The sequence below is a fragment of the Hibiscus syriacus genome, unplaced genomic scaffold, assembly GCF_006381635.1.
Source record: "Hibiscus syriacus cultivar Baekdansim isolate YM2019G1 unplaced genomic scaffold, ASM638163v2 tig00110819_pilon, whole genome shotgun sequence".
Taxonomy (NCBI): domain Eukaryota; kingdom Viridiplantae; phylum Streptophyta; class Magnoliopsida; order Malvales; family Malvaceae; genus Hibiscus; species Hibiscus syriacus.
The window spans coordinates 405,009-419,722 of NW_024062875.1; positions in this window are offsets into that span (position 1 = coordinate 405,009).

A 14,714-nucleotide genomic window follows, 5' to 3' on the forward strand; every position below is an offset into this window, starting at 1 on the left:
CTAAAATTAGTATTCTAACGCATAGCTATGAAAATTTCAGGATGAAACCTAATGAATATATCAAAGCTATGACGGATAGATTTTCAACGATTGTCAATGGTCTCAAATCATATGGAGAGATCATTTCAAATGAAAAGCTTGTGAGGAAGTTAGTCTACTCTCTCCCAAAATCGTGGCAATCAAAGAAGATGGCAATCATCGAGTCTAAGGATTTAACGTCCTTAACTCTTGAAGAGCTAATTGGGTCACTCCTCACTCATGAAATGATGCTCGAAGATGAGGTGGAACTCGACAAGATTGACGAGACACCAAAGGAGAATGAGAAGAAGAAAAACATTGGAGTTGCTCTCAAATCCACAAAAGATGAGAGTGATTCAAATGACGATGATGAGGAAATTGCATTGTTTGCCAAACGGTTCAGAAAAATGATGAGACCTTATCGAGGAAGAAAATTCAAACGAAATGAATGCCTCAAAAATGAACCGAAAGAGAATGACCCAATCATTTGCTATGAATGCAAAAAGCCAGGGCATGTCAAATATGATTGCCCACAATTGAAGAAAAAGGGCCAATCAAAGAATAAGCACATGGCTCATGTGGCTACATGGAGCGATGAAGACAGTTCCGATGAAGAGGAACAAGAAGTAGCTAACTTGTGCTTGATGGCATTCGGGGAAGATTCTAAGGTAACCTCTAACTCATCCGATTTTTATGATTTATCCTATGATGAGTTATTAGAGGAATATAATGGGTTGGCTTCAGATTATGAGAAATTATTTTTAAAATATAAAAATGATGTTTCAAAATTGAAAAATGAAAACAAACTCATATCCAAAACCAACAACGATCTTGAAAGTAAAATCAAAGATTTACAAATCAAACTAGAAGAATTTGAAAAGAAAAATTTAGATTTGCAAAATTTACTTTCAAAGATCAATGATGATCATCAAAAGAAAATTGATGATCTTAAAACTTCTTTTGATAAAGTTGGAACAAAACATTTTGAAAAATGTGGAAATTCAAAATCAAACTTTGTTAGAAAAAGTTTTAGAAACTACAATCATAGAGGTCCCCAAAGAAACTCTAATGGAAAAATCGTTAGAAGTATGTGGGTTCCTAAAGAACTCATTACTACTAAAGATAAAAATATCCTACACAAATGGATACCTAAGGGGACTAGGATTTTGGAAACTAATGAATATGGACCCAAAAGAATTTGGGTACCAAAAATAAAAAATTAATCTATGTTTGTAGGGAAATGAGAATTGCTACAAGGCACGGGAAACAAATTCAAATTCATGGTACCTTGATAGTGGATGCTCAAGACACATGACCGGAGACAAAAGTCGGTTCATTGAGCTTAACGCCAAAAATGGAGGAGAAGTGACTTTTGGAGACAATTCAAAAGGTCACATTGAAGGTATTGGTACAATAGGCAATACCTCTTCCATACAAATTAAAAATGTTTTATATGTGAATGGATTAAAGCATAATCTATTGAGTATTAGTCAATTATGTGATAAAGGATTCAATGTCTTATTTGAAATTAATGGTTGTAAAGTCATAGACATTGCATCTAATCGGATTATGCTTGTTGGTCATAGAATAGGAAACATATACATGGTGCATTTAGATTCTTTTGATATGACTAATTTATGTCTAGTTGCTAAGGATGAGCATGATAGTTGGTTATGGCATAGGAGACTAGGACATGCTAGTATGAGTGTTTTGCAACGATTAATTCAAGGAGACCTAGTAAGAGGGTTGCCTAAGCTTAAATTTGATAATGATAAAATCTGTGATGCTTGTGCTAAAGGAAAACAAAAGCGAGTTTCTTTTAAATCCATTAATGATGTATCAACTAGTAGAGTTTTACAATTGATCCATTTAGATCTTTTTGGGCCAACTAGAACTACTAGCTTGGGTGGAAAACAATATGCATTTGTCTTGGTAGATGACTATTCTAGATATACTTGGGTTCTATTTTTAAGTACTAAAGATGAAGTATTAGAACAATTCATCACGTTTTCAAAAGTAATCCAAAATGAAAAATGTTACTCTATAACTAGTGTTAGGAGTGATCATGGAACTGAATTTGAAAATCTTGGATTTACTGAATTTTGTAACTCTAACGGTATTAGCCATAATTTTTCAGCACCTAGAACCCCTCAACAAAATGGAGTTGTTGAGAGGAAAAACCGAACTTTAGAAGAAATGGCTAGAACCATGCTTTGTGAAAATAATTTGCCAAAATATTTTTGGGCGGAAGCCACAAATACCGCTTGTTATGTTGTAAATCGATTAATGATTAGGCCAATTTTAAAGAAAACTCCATATGAAATTTTCAAAAATAAAAAGCCTAACATTAGTTATTTTCATCCTTTTGGATGTAAATGTTTTGTTTTAAACAACGATAAAGAAAACCTTGGCAAATTTGATGCTAAAAGTGATGAAGTAATTTTTCTAGGTTATTCTTTAAATTCTAAAGCTTATCGTGTATTTAATAAAAGAACTTTAGTTGCAGAAGAGTCTATACATGTTGTTTTCGATGATAATCCCCTTTCGAGGAAGGATTCTTGTGTGAATGATGATGTAGGTGTTATAAATACAAATGACGTTAGACATGACGTTGGAGAACCATCATCAAAGGAAGAAACGAAAAATGAGGAAACTCATGATCCTCTTGAGAATCCAATCATTGAAGAAAGGGAAGTATCTTATCCAAGAGAGTACAACTATGTCAAGGATGGTGAAATTATAGGTGATACATCTAAAGGGGTAACTACTCGATCTTCTCTTAGAAATATTTGTAATTATGTTGCATTTATTTCATGCATAGAGCCTAAGAACATCAAAGAAGCATTAAAAGATGAACATTGGATTATGGTTATGCAAGAAGAATTAAATCAATTTGAGAGAAGTAAAGTATGGACATTAGTTGAAAGGCCTAGTAATAAAACTACTGTAGGTACTAGATGGGTATTTAGAAATAAGCTTGATGAAAGTGTTAATATAGTGAGGAACAAGGCTAGACTTGTTGCTCAAGGCTATTCTCAAGAAGAAGTCATAGACTATGATGAAACATACGCTCCCGTAGCTAGGATGGAAGCAATTAGAATGTTATTAGCATTTGCATGTTTCAATGAATTTAAATTATATCAAATGGATGTTAAAAGTGCATTTTTAAATGGTTTTATAAAAGAAGAAGTGTATGTGGAACAACCTCCAGGTTTTGAAGATTCAAATTTTTCGGATCATGTTTTAAAATTGACAAAAGCTCTTTATGGTTTAAAGCAAGCTCCTAGAGCTTGGTATGAAAGATTGTCAAATTTTTTAATTGAAAAAGGTTTTTCAAAAGGAAAGATTGACACTACATTGTTTTTAAAGAGAAAAGGTAAAGATTTATTAGTAGTTCAAATTTATGTTGATGATATAATATTTGGTTCTACTAATGATGTTCTTTGCCAAGAATTTTCTAAGCTAATGCAAAGTGAGTTCGAGATGAGCATGATGGGGGAGCTCTCATATTTCTTGGGACTCCAAATCAAGCAAAGAAAAGATGGCATCTTCATCAATCAAGCTAAGTACGTCAAGGATATGCTCAAGAAATTTGGATTGGAAAATGGGAAACCTTATGCCACTCCAATGAGTTCTTCTATAAAGCTTGACTTGGATGAAGGAGGTAAATGTGTGGATGTTAAATTATATAGATCCATGATTGGTTCATTGTTTTATCTAACCGCAAGTAGACCTGATATTATGTTTAGTGTTTGCTTGTGTGCTAGGTTTCAATCATGTCCTAAAGAATCACATTTACTAGCTGTTAAGAGGATCTTTAGATACCTTAAGGACACTCCTAGTATAGGACTTTGGTATCCTAGAGACTCTAGCTTTAGATTGCATGCCTTCTCAGATGCGGATTATGGAGGATGCAAATTAGATAGGAAAAGCACCTCCGGTACTTGCCAATTCCTTGGAAATATGTTAATTTCTTGGTTTTTAAAGAAACAAAATTGTGTTGCATTATCTACCACTAAAGCAGAATACATTTCAGCTGGTAGTTGTTGTGCACAAGTTTTATGGATGAAATAATAACTTTTAGATTATGGAATTGAAGTAAGTATTATTCCTATCAAGTGTGACAATACTAGTGCTATTTGTCTCACTAAAAATCTCATCCAACACTCTAGAACTAAACATATTGAAATTAGACATCACTTCATTAGAGACCATGTCGCTAAGAAAGATGTAGCTCTAGAATTTGTTGATACTTTGCACCAATTAGCGGATATTTTTACAAAACCCTTAGATAAGGAAAGATTTTGGACACTTAGGAGAGAATTAGGTTTAACTGACCTATCTTCACTTAGTGTTTAAAATAATTTTAGCACTTTTAATAAATATTGAAAATTGCTTATAATAATAATCTTTGATTGCGTTCTTGCTATTAGTTAGGGGGAGTTTATGATTCTTGATGAAAAATTAATTTTATGTTCAAATATCGTTTAAAGATTAATTTAATTGTTTGAACATGATTAATTTTCAATATATGAGTTGCCAATACCACTAAAGGAAATCAATTTAGCATTTTGAGTGTTTAAAATCGGATTTTAGCATTTTAGTGCATAGGGAATCGATTTCCCCCATAGGGGGAATCGATACCCCCCCTGGGGTTCTGGTTATACACGGCAGAACCCTTCAAAATCCTCAAAAATTCTCTCCTTTCTCTTCCGCTGTTCCCTCTCAACTCTCTCCCTATCTCCATTTTTGCCTCAAATCATCAATTTTAATCGGAATTCACTTCAAATATCATCTCCTAAACTTGAAATCATCATTAAAATCGTGCAAACAACATCAAAATCCACTTAATCTCATCTTTCAAGGTAAAATTTTCTAAATTCCCTATTTTCTTGATTTTGAACATAGGACTTGTTTTAATTAGTTCTAGGATGAAATTTAGATCGGGCATTGATTGTTTAATGATTAGAAACTAGATATTACAACCAATTTCATCAAAAACACAAGAATTTTCCAATTTTTTTTTTAAATTTTTGAAATTAAAAAAAATGTTAATTTTCAAATTATTGTGTTTTGATTAAATTATGTTGTTATTATGAAAACTATACATATATTGTTTCTCAAACCATATTTTTCAAAAGTTTTTCAAAAACTTTGCCCATTAGGATTGATTTAGAGAACCTTGAAATATTGAGGATTTAATTGAGTTTTTGGATTGATTGAATTGCATACATGTGTTTTCTAAATTGCAGGTTATCAATTCTATTCCGATTTCCTAAACCATGTCCAATCCTAAACGTGCTAGGTCATCATCTAGTCGCTCACACCGTCAACCAAATCCACCTCCAAATCCTCCTCTTATTCCAATTTCTAATCCTAATCCCATTGATCCTAACTTGACTATCCAAAATTCGTGTTTCAATCATCCTGGTCCTAGAAATCATCGTTTTTGGTATTATCAATATTTCGACTCTTACAAAATCCGGGAAGAACGTATTCCTTCTCGTCAAGCTATGTTAGCTGTCAATTTTAAATATCTTCCTCTTTTACAAAAGTGGAAATTTGGTAAACTCTTTGACCTTGAACCCATCGTTTACCATCAACTTATTCGTATTTTCTATTCTAATGTCGTTTGTGTTAAAAACCAAACTGAAACCGAAACCATAGGAATTCGTTCCTACCTCCTAGGACAATTCTTATATATTGACTCGGCTTACATAGCCAATACATTCGGATTAGATAATGATGGTATTTCAAATGAAAAACAAGTTTTAGGATCTCGTTATAAAAGAAGGGATAGTACAAGTGTCTTAGACCTTCATGGACATTTTCTTCATCTAATGATTTCTTGGTGGTTTCGACCATCCGGAGGTCGTTATTCTAGTCTTAGAGCCTTATATCTTTGGTGGTTACATTGTTTCGAAAACAATATTAAAATTAACCTACCTCAGATTATTTTTGCTAAAATTGTTGAAACCGTAAATCTTGTTCCTAACAAGAAACTATGTTCATCTCTTGTTTACGGTTGTATTTTGAGTAATCTGTTTTCCAAAGCTGGGCTTAGAGTCGGTCTAGATGTCGTTTTTCCCCTTAAGAAACAAATTAACCTTCTTTCCTTAACGAGAGCGGGATGAATTAAGGATAAGGAAACCAATGAATGGGTTCGATCTTCTGCAAATACTCTGGGAGCTAGTTCTTCACAAGCTCCACCCGAAGCTGACGAAGATCTCGAGCTTGAGCAATTAATGCGAGACATCGATGAAGCCGAAGATGAGTCTGAGCAACTCGAGGAGCAGCCTGAGGAGCAAGCACAACAAACGCATCAAATGCCTCCATATTTTCAATCCTTTATGGAGACATTCGATTTCCGATATGCTACCATGGATTCGCGCTTTACTTCTATAGAGTCCCACTTATCCATAATGGGAGCTCAACAATTAAAAATTCTTTGGGAGATACGTGCAAACAACGAAGCAACCAACGCGCATATTAATGACCTCACTCACGAAATGGCCGCTATGCGAGCTTGTTTTCCTCCTCCTGATCCTGATATGTGATTCTATGTTTTGCTTTGAACTCCAAACTTATTGTTTTAACTTTTTGAATATTTTGGAATGTTTGAATTTATGGATTGATTGGCTTTGAATTTGTTTGGATTTATGAACGGTTAGAAATTATCTATTTGGTGTGATTAAATTTATTCATTATTGCATCATTTACTTCATGATTAGATATATGACCAATTTTGCCATTTCACATTAACTATGAATAATGATTATGAAACTAATGGCTAACGTTTCTCTTGCTTGTGATCTTAGCAGCTTAAAATATAATCAATTGGCTAAATGATTTCAAAATCTTGTTTAATTCTTTAAAATGACTTTTTGATTTAACAAAAAGGGGGAGAAGTGTTAAATGTGTTTTAAATGATAAATGGGAGAAGTGTTAAAGTAAGGGGGAGTAATTTGTAAGGGGGAGTAATTTCAAAACTTGATTTCAAAATCTTAAAATTACTAAAATGTTTTGTTATATCAAAAAGGGGGAGATTGTTGAAAACATTTTGATATTTTGATATAATAAATTAAGTTAAATGAATTTTAAGATTTTCCAAATAATTTTCTAAGTATATTCGATATAACTATTCGAATATCAAAACATTACTCCAAATCTTTCAAAAATCATTTTTAATCCTTACTCAAGTGTAAAATTAAGTTTTAATCTTAAAACAATTTCAAAATAATTTTACAAAGTATTTCGAACCATTTCAAAGCCAAAAATTCCAGATTGCTCAGAGGGAACCGATTCCCCCCCAAGGGGGTACCAATTCCCCCCTGAATGGTTTGGCTCCGAGAATTCCAGTATGCTCGGAGGGAACCGATTCCCCCCCAGGGGGTACCGATTCCCCACTTGTATAACAGTCGAAATATTTGAATTTTACACTTAGGGAACCGATTCCCCATAGGGGGTACCGATTCCCCCCACGCTCCAAATTGTTTTATTAATTGTTTTCACACTAAAACGGCTATATTATTTTCTCTAATCATCCCCAACGTTCAGAAGTGATTCAAGGTGTATTTAAGCAAGCTTAGAAGCCATTGATCAACAACAAGAAACATCAAGCAATTAGAATCAAGAGAGAATCAAAGAGAAAGCAACAAACCTCAAGTTTGAGCATTTCAAGCCTATTTTTCATTCAATATTCATTTTCCTTTCAAGAATACTTATTGTGCTCAATTGTATTTATTCTTGAGTGTTCTTTCTTTGTTCTAGAATTGTGCAAACATATTTGCCTTGTGAGGTTTTTCTTGTAAGTTTGTAAATTTGTATTTCTCTTTGAGAAAAGAGTGTTCTCAAGAATTGGGGTATATTCTTGAGGGAGTTGTAAGGTTATCTCTTTGGCCTCAAAAGAAAGAACAAATTAGTGAATTTGTTGGAAAATCCTTAGTGTGGATAGCTAAGGTAGTGGACGTAGACTTTGGTTGATAAAGTCGAACCACTCTAAATCGCTGTGCAATTTCTTTCAATTTTCTGCAAAAGCTTCCACCTAAATTTTTATTGCCAATTCACCCCCTCTTGGCCGATTCAGTCAATCGATTAACTCAACAATTATCTTCAATCAGTTAATTAACAATCAATAAATCACTGTAATTAGCTCAGAAAACGGATGGAAATCAATAGTAATCATTATAATTTCAGTAACATATACTAAAATATTCACATATATAAAGTCAATCTATAAATAAGAGAATGTTTTTCTCATTCAAGCTTAAAGTCAGCCTATAAATAAGAGAATGTTTTCAAAAGATTAAGGACGAATTTTTCTCAAAAAGGATTCTGAACAAATAAATTATTAACATTGATTTATTAATTGATTAATTTAAGTAAAATATTATAAGGATTAATGATAATTTTAGTTTGTTCTTTGTTTATATTTTAAATTATTTTTGTTGTGCTTATTTCGGAAGGAACACTTTCGTTGTCATATTCCTTCACTCGTTGAGCGTTGAGGCCTCTAGAGCTCTTTAAAGCCTCCAAAATTTTATGTCCTCTGGAATTCCATAATCTGTGTAGCTTTATGTTCTCCAGAGCTCTATAGCCTTTGTAGCTTAATATCCTTGAAGTTCCTTGAAGCCCTCATATCACGAACAACTACAATCCTTTGATATGACCTTTAATAGGTTCACGTGATCTGGTGGAGTCAAAACTACTGTTAGTGGATTATATCTATTTGTCATGTCATCATACAAGTAGTCATCATAATCCTAAGCCTAACATCATCACTAAGAGTCAATATGAAAACCAATACTCATGGTTAGAGAAAGGGGACGAAACTTGGCTTCTCTCACTCGGGCTCCCATAAACATGATCTCATGACGACTATTCAACAAAATTTTTTTATCACAACTCAAATTTTTTTAATCAACAAATTTAAACATACTCGCATCCATAACATTTGGCTTGATATCCAGGGGTAGTTGTGTCTCAAAAGTCAAAAGTTATATAATCCTAACATAAAGTTTTGTTTGAACTAGCCTAAAGATTACCTTTAGTACCAATAAAAATTCAAATAGGTCCCTTTTGCATGCACCTTTTGAGCACGGCAGAGCTCACGCAGCACGCCCCATAACGAACCTAGTTTTTGTCGTATTACATTAGCGAGGGTATATAGCCAACGTATATGCTGGCTTGCCGGTGCTGGTGCCGTGAGGTAGTTCACCAACAGCCGAGAAAACTACACATGTAGCTTGTCAAAGTACATATGTCATTATCCCATTGAATTAAGCTAATGACTCATTACCAACCACAACAATATGCTCTCTATCACTTTGGAACTTTGTGCGTGTACTTTTTTGTGCATTGAGCATTGGTCAAGTGCCCTTTAATTCGGCAGGGCATTCATCCTATAATTAATCTCAAAATTCCATCACATGCATCATGCATGCTATTGAAACGTGCATATTATATTTGTCTTTAAATATATATATAACAAGATACAAAGTGAACTAATTGGGTGGTCTCAATGATTAAAAGAAGTGTTGATCTCTCTTGAGGTCCTTAGTTTGAGCAATTGTATTTGGAAGATGTGTGTTGTTAATGATTAATAAAGATTATGAACATATACTACCTTGTAATCACCTTATATTATTAAAAAATAAGATACAAATTGTCTCACTCCATTTTTCTTTAGTTTTACTATCTAATTTTGGTCCCTCTACTATGCTCAAATCGAAGATTGAGTAAAACTAAAGGCTCAAAGCCATAATTTAACATTTACCTTTTAACATTAATCATATTGAAATTACATTTCGAATTAAATATAAGTATATAATTCTCCAAATGTATTTTTTTCTTTCAAAATATTGAATATGTCCATAATCTAGCAATGGATTTAACAAAGATTGGAAGCACAAGCACATGCTTATTGTAGAAAGGGTCTAAGAAGCACAAGAGGTCCACATAGCATTGTATTTTCCTCCATGCAATCTTCTTAAATTTGTTGTCATACGAACAAAAACGAGTAGTCATCTTGAAGAGTTGTTGTCATGGAATTTGTGGGTTATCCTTTGACATACACTCCCACCTTGTTTGAAAAGAAAAGGGTTAGATATTGAAACAAAAGAGGATATTTTTTAGTCAAAAGGAACACACAATGTTCCCTTGAAAATAATGGCATGTTGGGGGTGAAAAATAAAGCTCTTCCTTCTCCCCTTTGTTGCACACAAAATCACAAAATGTGTTGTAGCCTTGACGATCATCAATTCATGTGGGAAGCACATCATTTGTAATTGGATTATCATTCCAAAAACGCGTTTAGGAAAAAGGATGGCTCAATTACTATCTTTTTTTTAATGAAAATTTTGAGGTTTTTTTTATTGACTAGGAAGTAATTTTCTTGGCATTAAATGTACATTAATTGAGGATAAAATATGGTTTAAGTTCTTTTACTGTGTACATTAGTTAATTTAGTTTCTCTATTTTTATATTTAACTATATTTAGCCCGGTTGATAATATTCTTAGATTTTTTTCTATTAAACTCGTTAATATAATATTTTGAAATAAAAATACTGACTTGATAAGCATGTAATAAAACAATATGATGTGAAATGAACTGATTTTTTTTTATTAATTTGGGCTAAGAATAAGACAATATATGTTCAAAGATAGCTCTCAACCTCGACATTGAACGCCCATACCTCTGACATCTATGGTGTTCGAATTTGGATCCTTAAGAAATAACAACTATTCTTTTGTCACGGAGACCACTTGGTTCATGCTAAATGAATCTGAATTTAACACATAAATTTTAATGGTTTTGACATTTTAATATGTATTTTTTAATTTGAAAAGGTAAAATGATTAATTTTTAAATTTATAGATACTGTTGAGGATTGGAACATATTTTAATCTTAAATTTTTTTGTAAAATTTAAATTTATGAGTAGGTTTTTAGTGTTTTTTTATATAAAAAAAATCTTATTTTGGAACCAAAAAAAAGCGAAGATAAAACATTAGCACGTGTGTAGTGATGTACTTCTTTGTCCATATATGGAGGAACGATGCAAAATCAAAAGCATTAGCACGTGAGTTGTTATGTGCTTCTTTGTCCATTTGCCTTTATGACTGTTCAAAAGGTTTAAAACAGAATGCACATCTAATCATGATCAAAACTCGCTATTAATCTTGATTAACAATGATCTTTTGTATGCCATGTTTTTTTAAGCTGCATGTGTAAATAGTTAGCAGAGTTTAAATAGGGTAATTTGTATTAGTAATTTTTGTAATATATCAATAATTTATGTTAGGTTATATATGTTTTATAAAAAAACATTTTAATTTATAACATTAAATTTATTGTTGAAAAAAAATAATCACAATTGCATACGCACTAAAATGATCTTAATCACAATTTTTTTGTTATCTTCCAGGTTCAAAGGTTTCATTTTGATTAATCCGGACCGACCTGTATCGCACACCTAGTTTTGGCGGGTGAGCCTCCCAACAGGGATTTTCTGCATACACAATGACTCAAACTGGAGATATTGCTTAAACGATATCAAGCAGCTTACCACTTGAATCAATCCTTAATAATTAATAACAATTTTTATGTTTTCACTTTTAAAATATATATAGACTATATTATTCTTTTTTCGAGAATAATCAGTTCACTTAATATATATATTCAATATTTCAGTTCAACTAATGCTAGATTAACATTTTAGACTAAAATATCTCTTTTACAAATATATATCCTTTCAATAATAGAGAGATTAAAATAAATTTCTTACTGTATTAGACAGACTTTTAATATTCTTTAATCGATAATCTTATACTATTAATCGAATTTAATTTTTTGATATTGGATTAGTATGTTTGATTCAATATTATTTTATTGAATAAGTAATGGTTTATTTATCTTACCGTAATTAAAGATAATTTAATGAAATAAACTACTATACAATAACTTTTCATATATATCTACAATTAAATAAAAGAATTTAATATTAATCAAGGTCGATTTCCAATTCAAATATTTGGAAGAAAAAAAGTACTTGGAAGTATGGAAGAGCAACACGACATCTTGACGACGACAGTTCCATTATTTAGTCTTTTAATAGTATTGAAAAAGGCCAAAAATGATGGTAGAAAATTACTAATATTGCTCCCAATTAAACGTTAATCAATTAATTTAATTCGCACATTTTCTATCCATGTTTTTAGTCATTTAAAGTGTATACTGAAAATTAAACAAAGTAAAGAAATGGATTGATAAAATAATAATATTTTTAAATCTAAGATGATTATACAACATACTTATACACTGTTAAAAGTTTCAAAGTTTGGCAACCAACTTTGGAAAATGTTTTTTTCAAAGTTTGGTAAATGTTTCTTTGAAAAATGTTTTTCAAAGTTTGGTAAAATTTTGGTAGATGTTTGTTGAAAATAGGAATGGGTAAATTCACTTTAGTCGTTGCACTTTAGGGTATTTTCAAATATTAGTCCCTAAGTTTCTACTATAAATACCCTTACCCATTTAGCTTCAAAATCATCCCAAAACATTTCTTTCTTCCTATACTAGAGAGCTTTCTTGTGAGTAGTGAGTGTTTTGTAAACACCTGTAAATTTTCTCTCTTAGTAAAAGATCTGCAGCAGCCCGGAGACGTAAGCACAATTGGCTGAACTCCGTTATCAATTTTCGGGTATTATTTTTCCGCTTTTATTTCGCATTCTCACTAATCTGGTTATAGGGAAATTACTTGTACTCGGTTTATTTTCCTAACAACTGGTAATCAGAGCTTTTGGTTGAATTTTGTCAATTTTTCTGCGAGGTTACTATTCATTACTATTCACGTGAATAGTGAATTTCGTGAATAGTGAAATTTCGGTCGGCGATACGAGTTTGTCGATGGTGGTGTTCTAATACACGGTGGTTCGCAAGAATTGTCAGAAACGATCCAAAAGAAGCCAGATTCGAGTGGAAGCGATGGCTGCAGACGAAGGGAAGGTGAAAATTGAAAAGTTCGATGGTGCGGACTTTGGCTTTTGGAAGATGCAGATTGAAGATTTTCTGTACCAGAAAAATCTTTATCAACCTCTCTCAGGAAAGCAACCAGAGGGCATGAAGAATGAAGACTGGGCTCTTCTCGACCGACAAGCCCTCGGAGTCATCCGACTGACGTTGTCCCGAAATGTTGCTTTCAACATAGCAAAGGAAAAGACCACGGCGGGTCTTATGGCGGCTCTCTCCAGTATGTATGAGAAGCCATCGGCCTCAAACAAAGTTCATTTGATGAGGCGATTATTCAATTTGCGGATGACGGAAGGGGCATCGGTGGCACAACACCTAAATGAACTCAACACAATCACAACCCAGTTGAGTTCAGTGGAAATTGAGTTCGATGATGAAGTTCGAGCTTTAATTCTCTTATCATCTCTACCAGACAGTTGGAATGCTACTGTTACAGCAGTCAGCAGTTCGTCGGGAAACAGCAAATTAAAATTCGACGATGTTCGGGATCTGGTACTGAGTGAAGAAATTCGACGGAAAGAATCGGGTGAAGCATCAACCTCCTCAGCCTTGCACACGGAGTCTAGAGGAAGAACTTCAGAAAGATATTCAAATCGTGGCAGATCAAAATCCAGAAGGGAAAAATCTAGAACGGGAAAGCAAGATTTTACCTGTTATAATTGTGGCAAGAAAGGTCACTTTAAAAGAGATTGCCGAGCACTGAAGAAAGATACCGGTGCACAGGAATCTGCCAACGTGACAGAGGAGACAGGTGATGCCATGATTCTAAGCGTCAACAGTCCGATTGAATCATGGATCTTGGATTCAGGGGCATCTTTCCACTCCACCCCATGCCAAGAAATCATGGAGAACTATGTCAGTGGTGATTTTGGGAATGTTCATCTTGCTGATGATGAAACCTTAAAGATCGTCGGAAAAGGAGACATCCGACTAAAGTTGCCAAACCAGACCACCTGGAAGCTGACAGGAGTGAGATATATTCCTGGCCTCAAAAGAAATCTGATTTCTGTTGGACAGCTTGATGGAGAAGGATATAGCACAACCTTTTCAGGCTGTGAATGGAAGATTACCAAAGGAGCACTCGTCATTGCTCGTGGTAAGAAGACTGGTACTCTCTATGTAACCTCAAATTTAGAGAATATCATTGCAGTAGCAGATGCTGATGGAAAATCAAACCTATGGCACCAAAGGCTTGGCCATATGAGCGAGAAAGGGATGAAGACACTTTTGTCAAAAGGGAAGCTGCCGGATCTAAAGAATGTAGATGTCGGACTATGCGAGGATTGCATCTTTGGCAAACAAAAGAAAGTCAGTTTTGCAAAGATTGGCAAGACACCCAAGATAGAAAGGTTAGAATTGGTTCATACTGATGTATGGGGACCATCCCCAGTTCCATCTCTTGCAGGCTCACTATATTATGTCACCTTCATCGATGATTCAACAAGGAAGGTGTGGGTTTATTTTCTGAAGAAGAAATCAGAAGTCTTCGATATCTTCAGAAAATGGAAGGCCATGGTGGAAAATGAGACTGGTTTGAAAGTCAAGCGGTTGAGGTCTGACAATGGAGGAGAGTACAGAGACAGTAGATTCAGAGATTTCTGCGCAAACAATGGGATCAAGATGGAGACAACAGTTCCCAAGACACCGCAATATAATGGTGTAGCAGAGC